General features: G+C 26.7%; 1 long non-coding RNA gene and 1 pseudogene across 1 annotated transcript; one reads left to right on the forward strand and one right to left on the reverse strand.

Moving 5' to 3' along the window:
• Positions 1-3,511: 3,511 nt before the first annotated feature.
• Positions 3,512-9,016, reverse strand: LOC126552236 (RING-box protein 1A-like; annotated as a pseudogene).
• LOC126552238 (uncharacterized) lies at positions 8,814-16,203 on the forward strand. The gene is made up of 3 exons (XR_007606075.1): positions 8,814-9,110; positions 15,665-15,934; positions 16,014-16,203. It is a non-coding gene; the product is annotated as an uncharacterized LOC126552238 (long non-coding RNA).
• The last annotated feature ends 224 nt before the right edge of the window (positions 16,204-16,427 follow it).

A 16,427-nucleotide genomic window follows, 5' to 3' on the forward strand; every position in this document is an offset into this window, starting at 1 on the left:
ATTAGATACTTCATTAATTATTTATTTATTTTGTGTCGGCTCCAAAAATATTGGTAGATAATATAAATAATATTATATGTTTTGTCTTTTTTTTAATTTGTGACATCTATTCAGTGGCAAATTTTACTCTGGAGTATGGGCATGCTCATTTACCATAATGCATTATGATTTATAGTTCTATTTATTTATAATTGACAAAAACAATACATAAATTTGTATTTATTTATAAATTAATAAAAATGCATACAATTGCCACCACTCTTACATGTAATTATATAAATCATTGTCGGAGCACGACACATATTGAGCATGCTCAGGTGTTTTTTACTGCAGCTGATGGTTGAGCGAGTCTCAGAATACAAAATATTTTACAGCAATAACAAGCGTTGCATAGCTTGCGCACACAGCTATCGCATGCTCTGTTAATGAATGCTACGATCAAAATAAAAATAAACTTAATAAAATAAATAATAACTAACTTGATTTTTACATGTATAAATTTTTATATAAAAACCTGAAGATGTTCATCCGATACAATTGGAAACAGAACACCGTTTGGGAATTTGTAATGACAAAGGTGAAAGATAAGCAATATATGCATTATGCAAAGCCAATCAACAACTACAAGTAGAACAACGGTTTTGGTTAAACAATATTAAGGTATACCATATTAAGAACTTTAACGCAAACTAGTAGAATATTGAGTAAAAAACACAAGACAATGTTGTATCCATGGAATGAAGTGGCATTAAAATAAGCAACAATACCTGCTACAAGAGTGACTATGAAAAGTATATTTTCCAACTTCAAAGACTGCTCAAATTATGTCGGCCAGGTGCAACAGATTATTGCCCAAAATCTGGATAACTTGATTTTCTTTATAAATTGTAGAATCACTATAAACCAACAAATCAACTTGTTAATTTTTAATATTATTTAATAAAAGAAAAGTTTTTTGTATCTTTCAAAATAACATATACGAGTGACAGGTCGTTCATGAACGAGTCGTTACAAACGAATGAGTCCGACCGGCGACCGGTGAATGATCAGAAACGATTCCACGCGATTATTTTTTTTTTCGTTCCATTTCGTTCCTACCTTCCACCCGTTAAATATACATCTACCGTGACTGAGACCGAAACATGACGTAATATTGTACAACTGAATAGTGAATACTGATAAAAATCCTTCGTTATCTCGATTGACGACTATCGAATATTGATTATTACCACGGACTAAGATAATAAAAAATAAAATAAAATATTCTTTGATTTTTTTATTATATTTTTTGTTAATTAGGCTGTCATATAGTATGCGGTCTACCGATGAATTTACGAGTATAATATACGGTCTACCGTAAATTAATTAAAAATTATATCATAATATTATAGTATAATTATTATTGTAGTAGTAATAGGGTAGAGAGCCTAGATAATAAGAGAGTGGCCAACTCGGTGATAACTTTCTATTGGTCGACTGTGATCAGTCACCCTGGACGCCGTTTTTCGTTCAAATATTTAATATTTATTAATAACCTCATATGAAACACATGTAAAAAAATAATTTAATTAATTTGTAATTAAATTTTTAATGTGCAGGATAATAGGCATTATTTATTTTATTGAAATACATATTACAGGACTTACTTAGTTTGTAACATAATATAAATATTATTTATATTTGGGTCACTGAACTATACTAGTACCTACATTGAAATTTGAAAGTAAGTTATTAATTAATTTATTATCTATTAGATTTAAAATTAATATTATTTTCTAGTGCATACCAACTAAATGCAATTATTTAATTAATAATTAATAATTTCTCCTTGCAGAAATCGATGTATAATGATTAAACCGATTTATATGCATTTTATTTAAAAAATATGCATGCAAACATGCACTAAAAAAATCAAAACCTGCAAAATACAATTTCAATTATTTTACATTTTATTAACCAACCTAAAAATTTCTTTTTGTTAAAACAAATATCTATAACTCATTTTCTATACATGAAAATGTTTTCAAAATTTTTTTACTTTTGAACTATTTATTAGTAATTTTCAATTTTTTATCATGTAAATTAAATACAAATTATGGACTGGATAATATTAACAACTCATGGTAGCACTATACAAAAATAAATATGTATCTATAGTTTTTGAATACTGTATCATTAATCTTATGCCTATATTAATTTAAAACATACTAGTACAACAGAATGTTTAAGAATTTTATGTGTGCACGGTGTAGGTACTCCACTTATTAGATAAAGAAAATTATATATATAGATACTCACATAAGTTGAAACAATCCTAACAGTAATGATTTTGGAATACGATATGAATTTGAGTAATACTACTCCACTGCCAAACCTAAAATACATTATTTTCCCCAAAATATATGTTTATCACACTATAATATATATACTGATACAGTTATACATTTATAAACTCTTTAACCATAACTTATTATTTTTATAATAGCCCATTTTTAAATATTTTCAGAAGATTATTTGTAGAACCAGAGTTGTTTAGGTAATCAAATAGTTTAGTAAAGATTACATAGAAAAAACCTCTTCAGTACAGAACCTTAAAATTTACTTCTACTACTACACTTGACAGTCATATTTTCCAAACAAATGACATATCACATATTTTATAATTAATAGACTGAGGTTTATTATTGATCAATGATGTCAATATGTATAAAGTTAATACAGGATAGGTTAACTAACCTAATCGACATAGGCGTAACTTGGACTCTTTTCACAATTTCACATGGAGGCAAAAATATTTTTTTTGTAACACTGAACATAATTTATGTTTAGTCGGTGGGGGCAATGCCCTGCCAATTTTTGGCCTGGGGCAGTTGCCCTCATTCTCCCCCACCAAGTTAAGCCTGCTAACCTAAGTTACCAGGATGTCTTACATAATGGTTTATTATAAGAATATTTAAGAAATAGAAAAAGAACATATTCAGATGACTGTTTTAAAAAGGTAGCAACATTACGACAGATCAATAATTTTGCAAAGATAACTTTTACATATACAGATTTTACTACATATTGTAATAGTTACCTTTAATTATGAGAACATTAGAAGTAGTTATGTTCAGAGTTAATTTACTAAATTATTTATTAAATCAGAGCTATTGGCAAAACTGGTAATTAAATAACATTAAAGTTGGTTAAATTTATTTGAATTTAATATTATTTATGATTTAGATTTGTATAGACTGTTACCAGTACATTATTGTAATTTAAACTTCATACATATAAAATAACTATAACCATTTATATCATTAAAATAAATAAAACAATTTTTATCTGATATACACAAATTTTATTATTGAATAATATATTAAATTTAATATTGTACAAGATAGTAAAAGTTTGATATGAAACTATGAAGGAAATTCAGTGATTGGTAATTTAATTATTTTTTCTATAAATATTAATTTAGGGAGATTTATAAATACTTTAAATTTTATTATGCATATGAGGAATGAAAAAATGTAAATTAAATTTGTATTTCAAACTTATTTCTATTAATGACCGTACTTCTGGAATTCCCATTCTCTATTATCAGTGGGCATACTTGACGAGTTTTTAACCAACGAGATATGCAGTGAAAATGAAAAGCATGATTACACACACCCCATGCAACAGTACATTCTTCACTAGTACTGATGTTTGGTTGCTTGACATTCAATACAAAATCCATGATATGATTACGACAAATGGCACAATTGTCTACAACAATGTCCCAAGCCCATAAAGACACAGCATTCCCTTCTTTACTTCAAATCTTTTTTTTTCTCTGCGACTACTGGTGCTCGATGATGGAGCTTCAACATACTCATCATCAACTTCCATATTTCTTATAAACAATAAATGTATAATTATTTTAATGTTAAAAATATTAACAACTGTATTCAAATATTAAAAATAATAAATTTGAAATTCTTTAAAATAGGATAGAAATTGGCATTGTGAATTATTTATTTTTCTGACAATCCTTTTTAATTAAGAATTTAACCATAATTTGTGCATGATCCTACATTTTAAATAGTTGAGATGTTTACATTCAAATAATTTGTGTAACTTCTTTTAACAAACTTAAAACAAACATCCAATAACATTGAAGAAATTGGCTGTTCTTACTACTTAGAATGATTGGGAAAAATTTTAAATTTGATGCGTGTAAAAACAATTTTAAAAGCATTTCTCAATTCAAGCACTGTTCTTAGTAAAATTACAGTTTGATTTTAATCTTTTTTCCAAAAAAATCAATAATATTTTATTTATAAGCTAACTTTGAATATAATACATACTTAAGATAAGCATTATACACCCGAAATATTGATTAGATCATGTATCTATTATTTCTTTAATTAAATTAGAAATTTGATCAATATTATGACAACATCTAACCAAGTGTAATTAACCATTATTGGTAAACGTGCAAACCTATACCAAATTTTTACAACACCTAACTAACTAACTAACAATTTTCTTTCTTATTTGAGACAATCCTATAGTTAAAAGGAAACAACAACTAAACGAAAGTTGTTTATTCAAGATAAAAAAAGTTATCATGTCGTTTAAAAATTAAAGTTAACTCGTTAATAATGGATCAGCAAATTACTTCTTCTAAGGTAATTACACAATCCAATGTTTAACCACAGTAAAAATAATATAAGTATAATGTTTGTACTTCAAAATAATATAGTTGATAGAATGAAATTAAAAAATTAAGAAAAATTACCTTCAGTCTTTAAAAATTGTATAATTCTGTAATCGTACTACTTAAATATTATGATTTTATTTTTATAAAATAACAGTCACAACTTTTTCAAATGTCCAGCCATCCAGACTCCAAAATCAGCCAAGCAGCGACCAGGAGACAGAAAATATTATTTTGTTTAATAATGATGATAATGCAAAATAATTAATAAATATAACTTTAAAAAAAATTTTTTATCTATGATATATTTTGTTCCACGATCTTATATAATAATCACGAATTACCGCGAATGACCGTGCTTTACACTCCTTTGTGAAGAACACCTGAAACCAGCAGCTGCTGGTAAAGGACTTATATGACGGAGGTAACAATACAATATAGTGATAAACTGATAACTGATAATGATAATAACAGATATAAATTATTATTTTAAATAAAAAAACCGAAACTAAAAGTGAACGAAAATAATAAATACACAATAACCAAAAAATTATATTCTAAAATTCTTGAAACAGTACCTAATCGCCTACAATACAATTCAAAACGTTATTTCTTCGACATTCGCCAGTCAAACAACATAATATGAGCAACCACGAATGGTGAACGGTTGTTGTCAAATAAACAAATGGTAAGGACTGAGGAATAAGAATATAATTTTTAAATATATATTCATTGTTTTGTTTGTTTCTGATCACGAGTAGATAAACGTGTTTCTGATAAATAATATTATTCTTTCGCCGTCGTTGATTAGGCATTTAGGCCTGTTGCCTGTAGCACGTTACCCTTATAGAATACGCAAAACGCCGACGGGAATGGAACCATGACTTATCCTAACTTATTATGTTTTATTTCTTCATTAAGTATTATTATTCTGTATTTTTAGAGGTAAATTAAACCCTTACGTGAATGGATTCCATAACAGGATATCGGACTATCGGAGCATGTAGCAACATCTCGAAAACCTCGGACAGGCCTGATAAATACCAACACCATTTACATTCTACAGAGAGAATCAGCAACTACCGCAAAACAACTACTAAATGTTTTTCACGCAAGTATGACTCAGAAAAATAAATGACGACATAACTGAATAAAAAATTTGGTACTAGACTATTAATAGCTCAACAATAAATTATATTATTAAATTAACTAAAGGGACCATGTAAACACAAATTAATCATATTCTGTTTTAGATAGTAAAGACAAACAAGTGGATATTTCAGGATTATCCAAACAGCAGAAGAGCAGTAATCAAGGAAAACATACATCGAGCAGTGCCCAACAACAAGAACGAAAGCAATAAGACAAACAATCCCAATATGGTGAAAAACGAAATAGAGCCAATAAGCAGAATATTTTTTTATTTTTTTAATACATAATCTGTAAGATTAACCCAAACAAATTTATTGTTCTATTAGATATGACATAACAAATAAACTATAAAACATAACTAAATATAACAGAACTTTTTAAATAATATTTTTGTATAAAAATTTTAAAAATTGAAAAACATAATTTTTGTTTAAAATTATAGGTAGTTATACTGTAACAACTTTGATGTTGCTAATAAATGATTCAGTATTAATTGCAAATATTTAAGTCTTTTACCATTCAAATAAGATATAAATGGAGGCAAAACATAACATAACATTTTATATAATATTTTTATATAAGATTTTTAATAATTGAAAAACATTATTTTTGTTTAAAATTATAAGTAGTTATACTGTAACAACTTTTATATTGCTAATAAATAATTCAGTACTAAACTCACACATTAAAAACTTTTACCATTCAATTAAGATATAAATGGAGGCAAAACATAACATAACATTTTATATAATATTTTTATATAAAATTTTAAAAATTGAAAAACATTATTTTTGTTTAAAATTATAGGTAGTTATACTGTAACAACTTTGATTTTGCTAATAAATGATTCAGTATTCATTGCAAATATTTAAGTCTTTTACCATTCAAATAAGATATAAATGGAGGCAAAACATAACATAACATTTTATATAATATTTTTATATAAGATTTTAAATAATTGAAAAACATTATTTTTGTTTAAAATTATAAGTAGTTATACTGTAACAACTTTTATTTTGCTAATAAATGATTCAGTATTCATTGCAAATATTTAAGTCTTTTACCATTGAACTAAGATATAAATGGAGGCAAAACATAGCATAACTTTATATATTATATTTTTATATAAGATTTTTAAAAATCGATAAACATTAATTTTGTTTCAAATTATAAGTAGTTATACTGTAATAACTTTTATTTTGCTAATCAATGATTCAGTATTCGTCCTACACATTACAATGTTTTACCATTAAAATAAGATATAAATGGAGGCAAAACATAACATAACATTTTATATAATATTTTTATAAAAAATTTTTAAAAATTGAAAAACATTATTTTTGTTTCAAATTATAAGTAGTTATACTATAACAACTTTTTTATTGCTAATAAATAATTCAGTACTAAACTCACACTTTAAAACCTTTTACCATTCAATTAAAATATAAATGGAGGCAAAACATAACATAGATTTTTAAATAATATTGTAATATAAGGTTTTTAAAAATTGAAAAACTTTATTTTTGTTTCAAATTATAAGTAGTTATACTGTAACAACTTTTATATTGCTAATAAATAATTCAGTACTAAACTCACACATTAAATCCTTATACCATTAAAATAAGATATAAATGGAGGCAAAACATAACATAACATTTTATATAATATTTTTATAAAAAATTTTTAAAAATTGAAAAACATTATTTTTGTTTAAAATTATAGGTAGTTATACTGTAACAACTTTTATATTGCTAATAAATAATTCAGTACTAAACTCACAAATTAAAACCTTTTACCATTCAATTAAGATATATATGGAGGCAAAACATAACATAACATTTTATATAATATTTTTATATAAAATTTTAAAAATTGAAAAACATTATTTTTGTTTAAAATTATAGGTAGTTATACTGTAACAACTTTTATTTTGCTAATAAATAATTCAGTACTAAACTCACACTTTAAAACCTTTTACCATTCAATTAAAATATAAATGGAGGCAAAACATAACATAGATTTTTAAATAATATTGTAATATAAGGTTTTTAAAAATTGAAAAACTTTATTTTTGTTTCAAATTATAAGTAGTTATACTGTAACAACTTTTATATTGCTAATAAATAATTCAGTACTAAACTCACACATTAAATCCTTATACCATTAAAATAAGATATAAATGGAGGCAAAACATAACATAGATTTTTAAATAATATTGTAATATAAGGTTTTTAAAAATTGAAAAACTTTAATTTTGTTTCAAATTATAAGTAGTTATACTGTATTAACATTTATATTGCTAATAAATAATTCAGTACTAAACTCACAAATTAAAACCTTTTACCATTCAAATAAGATATAAATGGAGGCAAAACATAACATAACATTTTATATAATATTTTTATATAAAATTTTTAAAAATTGAAAAACATTATTTTTGTTTAAAATTATAGGTAGTTATACTGTAACAACTTTGATTTTGCTAATAAATGATTCAGTATTCATTGCAAATATTTAAGTCTTTTACCATTCAAATAAGATATAAATGGAGGCAAAACATAACATAACTTTTTAAATAATATGTTCATAGGTATAGAATTTTTAAAAATTGAAAAACTATATTGTTATCCTATATTGTGTTCGAGCAAACGTATGAAATTAATACATTATAATATGCCTCACCGCCGACCGACACACACACACACAAACAGTCACAATGTACCTTGTGAATTTTATTATTGTTATTTATGGTTAATTTTTATCTGTTCAGTGTATTATATAACAATGTGCCAAGTATTATTGTAATATTTATTATCTCTAAAGCTGCCGCCGCCGCCGCGCCGGCTAGGCGACTAGGCGAGCTTCGCGTTAACACGGCCACCGTGATACTTTTGTCTTTCTCCGCCCTACGTCGCAGTTAGTCCGCCGTGCATAATACTATATACATTATACAATCGCCTATACGAATATAATTTAGTTTTATATTAATATTGTAATATTATACTTTTACAGTTCGCTAATTTATATTATTATTGTAATTCGTACTGGCGCTAATCGCCATAATATATTATATTGCCTTACCTTTCTTTCTATGTACACGTATGCAAATCGCCGCGTCGTTATTCAATTATTATTATATTTCATTCCGTGTTAAAATTTGTTGCCATATATTTATTTATTTGTTTTATTGTAATTATATTAATAATTGTCGTTTGTGGACCTTATGAGTGTGTAGGTAGGTAGCAGCTGGCCAGCAGTTTTCTGTCAATCTGTGAGTTTTATTTATTTATTTTTTCTATTTATTACTATTGTTATTTGTTACCTATTTATCTGTATTATTGCGTATATCTTCTGTTGTGCCACAAGGGCTTATATACATTTATAATTATTTTGTCGTGCCATAAGGGCTCATTATATTTATCTGTTGGGCCAGGAGGGCCACTTATTATTACGTTCTGTCAGGCTGTACAACATATTATTTATATATATTTTATATATCGTGTTTGGTCATAAGGGCTGCCTTTTATATTAATATTAAAGCTTTACAGCTCCGCAGCCCCATCAGCTGACATATATGATTATATTATACTTATACTATTGTTTACCAGCTATATAGCTATAATAGCTGCTTATAATATTGTGTTGCTGAGATTTTTATAATATATTTGTTAATTTATTATCGACATCGTGTATTGTACAGCAATGAATTATTTACCTGCAACGTGTTATCGTTTTATTATTATTTATTTGTAAGCACATACATACATATTATACACCGTCACACATTCACCACACACTATAGCACTCTCCGGTCTTGCTCGGCGACCCCGTCCATCTCCTTTGAGTCGCTATACATACATCCAGTGATGTAGTCGTAATTTGTTTAGTGAGTATAAACTCTTAAATGTGCTTGGTAAATAAACGTGAGGGACTTTTCCCCCACAACCCCCACAACCGTCAAATATTTACTATACTTTAATATATTATTAAAGCGTGGGTTTGTATGTATTTATTGTAATTACAAATTTATTCTGGTTGATAGTATAATATGCTAACTGCTAAGTGATCAAAAAATTTGTTTCTTGACATAACGATTTAAAAAACGAAACTTTTAAATGCATATTTTTTGCATTATTTTTCTATTTTAAGGGCTTATTTTAAAATTTTATTTGTGTATTTCATCTTTTAGCGCATGTATTTCGATGTTTTGTTTTTAAACATTTTTAAATTTATACTATTGTTTTTTATGATATAAGAAAAAAATATTACATATTTATACTTTTGATTAAAATAAAAACAAATTAATAGGTATATAGGAATACTTGTAGGAATAAACAGTTTTTCCAAAAATGGCCTTAAATAGGGCTTAGAGCAATCGGGGAAATAAAATAATAAAATATCGATTACGACCATGATTGTCGATTGACATTATTTTATATGATCATCATTTTTTTTAGCATATTATTTATTTTTATGATTATTTTAACATTTTAATGTAGGTATATATATTAATACATATTTAAGCCTTTTCAGCGCATGTTTTGTTGGTTTTTAATACATATACCTAAATTCACGCTTTAATTAATATATATTCAATTTTTTATTATTATATCTATATTATGAATTGATGACACATAGATAGTAAGTAATTATGTAATATAAACAGCTGTTTTAATTATATGAAAACCGTAAAATCAATAAGGTTAGGTTATATTTATTTATTAATTCAAAATCATATATATCAAATTTGGTAAGTATGTAGAATAATTAATGCAATCCCATACGGGCCTACGCGTATACCCGCGTATCATGTGTTATTCTATAAGTATACGCACTTCAGAAAAACTGAGAAGTGGGTATACGCCGGGGCGAATGTAAGTTTCTACCTAGTTGGTAAACAAGATCATATTATGTTAGTTCCTACACAGTAAAAAGCAGGTACACGTGTAAATTTCTACACTAAGTATATTATAAGTTATCAATCTAATATCAGTTATATCATATTATAATACTGTCATACAGTTTAACCCTTTATTCTATATAATAAATAATTCTTTATAATATTTAAGAATTTACCTAAATAATAATTCATCATTTATTATAAAAAAAAATATAAGTAGTGCATTTTATATAATATTTAATAATTTTAAAAATAACAATTGTAATATAGTAATAATTCATCATTTATTGTAAAAAATATAAAGCAGTGCATTCTATACAATATTTAATAATTAACCTAATAAATATTATCAATTTAATAATTTTAATATAATAAAACAAAAAAAAAAATATATATTATATTTTATGAGGTTTATTTCTGAAGCTTATAGCTTTAACGTGGTCATATTGATTAATTTGTTTAGTTAAATATTCTTTTATTTTTTGATTTATACAATTTTTTTTTCGGTATGTTTTTGACTTATTTTAATTACTAAATTACTCTCAGTTGTTCTTATTTTTATGTACGTATTAACTTGAAATAATTTGAGAATTTCGATAATTTTAAAAATATGCGGATGTTGATGGTAAAAATTTGAATTAAAATCCGAATGAAAACTTTCGCATGCGTTTGTCGTGTGTATTCTATCAGAAGACTGTTTAGCCCATATTTTCGGTGGAAAAATACTATTATTTGTAATATAACTAAATTATATAAATTAAATTAGATAGATAGCTTATAAATTATATATTATACAGAATAAAGGGTTAAAATTTATGACAGTATTTTATAGACGTGGATTGATAACTTATAATAGACTTAGTGTAGGTCGTAGGAACTTACACCTGTACCTTTCTTTTACCCTGTAGGAACTTACACATGTACCTGTCTTCCATCGTGTAGGAACTAACATACGTACCTTTTTTTTTCGTGTAGGAACTTACACATCACATATGTAGGAATTAACATACTATGTAATTGTCTACCTGTTACTCTCGTGTAGGTACTTACGATTCCCCATACGCCGTACACCCGCGTATATGCTCCACTACACCACTGGCCACTGCATACATCACACACACACACACACACACACACACACACATATAGGTCGGTCGGTGAGCAGTGGTGTATCGTGTACCTGTAACGCGCGAAGTATTTCGGTGACCGGGCGTCGCGTAGTATAATTGTTGTTCGTACCCGACCCGGCCACTGTGTATACTGTAACAATTTTTATTTCACTAAAAAATAATCATGTATTCAACCCGAACTTTTGAAATAAATGTCATTCGATTGAAAAAGGAACGGAGACTAAATACAGCGTAACTTTATACATAATATTGTTATGTGAGATTTTTAAAAATTGAAAACAATATTTTCATTGCATATTATACGTGTTTGTATAATATACTGTAACAACTTTTATTTTTGTAATAAGAAACTCGGCGGTATTCATAGCCCATACTTGAAACGTATACCACTAGAACATAATAAAAATGGAAAATGAACATAATATTACACTATAAAAAATTGGTTTTTATGAGATTTTTAAAAATTGCTGTATCATAATTAAAATCATAATCGTGTACTAATCATTATTATAATAACATTAAAAATATTATGTTTATATGAGATTTTTAAAAATTGAAAAACAATTTTTTGTTAAAAACTATGTGTAGGTATAATACTGTAACAACTTTTATTTTGCTAATAAATAATCAAGTATTGATCTAACAGTTTTGAAGCAGTTTCCATTAGAATAAGATTTAAATTTAAAATAAATACAATGTTAAATTATAAATAACATAGTTATCTGAGATTTTTAAAAACTGAAAAACATTATTTTTATATAAAATTAAATGTAAATAACCATTTTTTTTATATTTTGCTATTAAAAATCAAGTATTTATTTCACACATTTGTGACATTCTGAACATTTGAATCACTTATTGTCTTCACATTCCACGAGAAAACGATGTACTTATTGCCTATTCACCATTGTCGTGTAAATTTGTAATATGCTCTTTGTGCTCTAATGCAAATGTGCCAGACAGTTTTCTAATCTCATAGGTGGGATCATTATAAATATTTGAATTAAATACTCATAATGTCATAAATTTAGGAAACGGATTTAAATGCTCTAAAATGCTATAAAAAAGAGCTCAATAAGTACATTGTAATGCACTCATAAGATATTTTTTTTTTTTAATCCTCTTAAAATTATTTTTAATTAATTTGTTTTATTATATACATTTTTGGAAGTGAAACTATACGCGCGCTGGGATTAAATTTTCAAGGCTACGACACACGAGCCTTTGGACGAAAATCTCTCACGATTTACAAAGCTATGGCTGTATATATATATTTGTCATTATGATTATCGGCGGTCAACGGCGTCGGTGCCGTGTTCTGTTCCTGAATCGGCTAGCTGGCGCACTTCGATGCGTCACAGAACACGGGACCGGCCTCAACATTCGCTACTAGTCCGGCGACTCGTGTGCTCCGTGTTTGTTTTATTGTTAAGTATAATAAGTAATCCAATTTAATTTTCATGAATAATAATTTATAACAATCAAAAAAAATGTACATATTATGTTGGACACACTAACGTATTCGAAATCAATAATTTTGTCGTTTAAATTGATTGTTAATGACTAATCGATTGGGAATTAAATAACTATTATTATCACATCATGTAGTATTAATAAATTTAATTATATGCAAATTGGTCATTTATCGTTTTTTCGAAAATATAAACATTATCTCTGCTTAATTGGGTGTAGAAAACGCTATACGCATTTGTAAATTATAACCGATAGTGAAATAATAATTAATATTATCACCAAATTCAATTTGAGTTGTCGTTTAATAGCAGTTTCCTTTGATTTATTGATATTATTATATTTGTCTAATAAGTATAAAAGAAATCACATATTATATCGAGTCCTTAAGAATATATATTTCTAAAACTAAGTAAATTTTTTCAAAAACGCTTAAAAATGTTACAAATTAAAATTATATCGTATACCTACTCGATTGCATGTAGAAATTGACATAAAAAAAAAAATAAAATAGTTTTTATGTATATTATGATATTATTTATTTTTTAATTTAACTACTTATTATTAATATAAACATTATAATTTCGAGCCATATACCGATAATAACTAATAAGAATCACTGGAAATATATATTTTAACCTATAACCTGGAACGTAATTACGTATATTTGGATGATTAGTATTGAGATGTGTTAATATAACACGAGGTTAACTTAAATTGGTGATATTTACCACTAATAGACACCCGCAATGTAGTATAATGTGCGCGGGTGTGACGCAATTGTGGATTTTTTACCTTTTTCTTTTGAGAAGAACGATTGTACTTTTTCTCCTAGTTATACTTAAGAAAACACAACATTGTGATTGCACATTTTGTGCACATAGAAAAATAAAATTTATTATAATGTTGGTTTTAAAGTATTTCACAACATTGTGCTTTAAATATCATAATGTCTATAATGATTTGCTTACGCTATACCAAAACTTAGTATAATAATGTAATATAATTAAATATAAATAAAGTATGCACATTATATTAGGATTGGTATATCGTATACTATGTTATAAAACTTATAGTAGCCGTAAATAATTGAATTCAACAGTATTAAATGTTGTTGAGAGCAAAGGTGATGTGTGTGTGTTGTGTGTGTGTGTGTTTTTGTATATAAGCGTAAAGACTTAAAGACAGTAATCGTGTTTGGGGAGCCCGAGAACACGTTCCGTTGACCGGTACGATGTACCGGTGTACGTTAGGTACCTAACCTACCTACCTGATTTATAAACAAGACGATATTGTAGTGTTTTATAACACACGAGAGTAGGTACATCATTATGTAGAATATATATAAAATAATATATAATGCGTAAAAATATAGAGTAGGAAATACTGCGCAGTTTCTCGACTTGCAGGAGACAAACGTATTGTAATAATACATTGCAGGATGCGTATTTTAGTTGTTCGATTTCATTTTTGAGCTGAGCTGTGACCCAAATCGTACACGTGTGTCAAGCGTTTCCTTCCCTTTTGTATCCTAAGTGATTTATATGGCTTACCGTCATCCTCACCCACAGACCACTCAGACCTGCAAACCTACTGCAATCGAAATAAAAGAATAAACGATAATAAACATAGAATATTGGAATATACTCGAAGAGACGGTTTGCCACCAAAATACGAGACCGCGTCTACACTACAGCTATCTGAAATGAAAATTATATTTATCTAATTCGAGTGTCATCGTGAAAATATAATAACAATTGCTCTGTTCGAAATAAAAAATTAAAATATCCGCTGCACCGTAACTGCGAATGCATTGTGGTAATTTTATAATACATCACCTCAACCTTAACTCCGCACATTTTTTTTTCATTTTTTTATTGTTTAAGTACAATATATTGTGTAAATAAAGGTTAAATACAAATAATATTATATAAGTATAACCGGAAACAGCATAATCTAAAATATGTATCACTAACATTATTATTATACCAATCATTTTAAATTTAAGTAGAAATAACTAAAATCTATAATTATCTAATAATAATAATAATAATAGTGTATAGCCGATATAGAAACAAGTCGAATATTATGTCTTTAAATTGTCTCATATAATATTATTTGACGAATTATAGAGCAGAATATTAAACTATACGCGTAATTTAAGTAACGAGTACGAGTACCTACTTTAATAAGTAACTTCTGTTGACGTTGTAGAAATAATAATATAACAAATATATTAAAACGCTTAAGGCCTAAGGTTAAACTAAAAAACCAACTAACCGTTTGAACTCAATAGATTGTAATATTATATTATGTATTTAACAGATGGTATGTTAATGATGGTGATGGCCGTTGAACAAGTAGCTACCCGCTGCCAAACCTCCGTGGACGCCGACAACGACGACGACGAAGTCTAATGTCAAAAAAAGTACATAGCGACGGAGTCCTGGTATCGCGGTCTTAATTTCAATACCATACACAGCACAGTAAATCGGCCAAACAAGCGTCTACTTCGCAAAGGTCCCCCACACAGCCACACTGCAACGGTGCCGATATAGCATTAAAATGGGACACAATTTTACCGCCACTGTTGCAGTACGTTTGTATAATAAACGTTTTTGTATTCATTTTTTTACTTATTTAATTTTAAATGGTAAATATTTCTGTGTTCCAGCGTAAAATTTCTTCGATTGACTTATTACAAATGACTTTCTGGTTCATTCCAATGTAAGTACGTATTAAAACAATTTAATAAAAAAAAAAAACTAAAAAATATATTTCAGCATGCCTTACACGAGTTTATAACTTTTAACATTTTAGCGGCTTCCGTAATCTATAATACGGATCTATCAGTAAATTTATGAATTCACAAGTGTAATTTTATAAAAACACTATTATCACTAACGACAGCTTAACTATGGCTAAACTACTATGAAAATATTCATTAATCTTAAAATAAATACATTCATCACAATTTAAACTAAATGATTTTTTTTTCATAAAACTTCAATGAAATAAAAAATTAAATTTATTAAAGAAGCATTCTATAAAATGAATAATAATAATAATAATATAAGCAATTAGACCA

This window comes from Aphis gossypii, chromosome X (genome assembly GCF_020184175.1).
Source record: "Aphis gossypii isolate Hap1 chromosome X, ASM2018417v2, whole genome shotgun sequence".
NCBI lineage: Eukaryota > Metazoa > Arthropoda > Insecta > Hemiptera > Aphididae > Aphis > Aphis gossypii.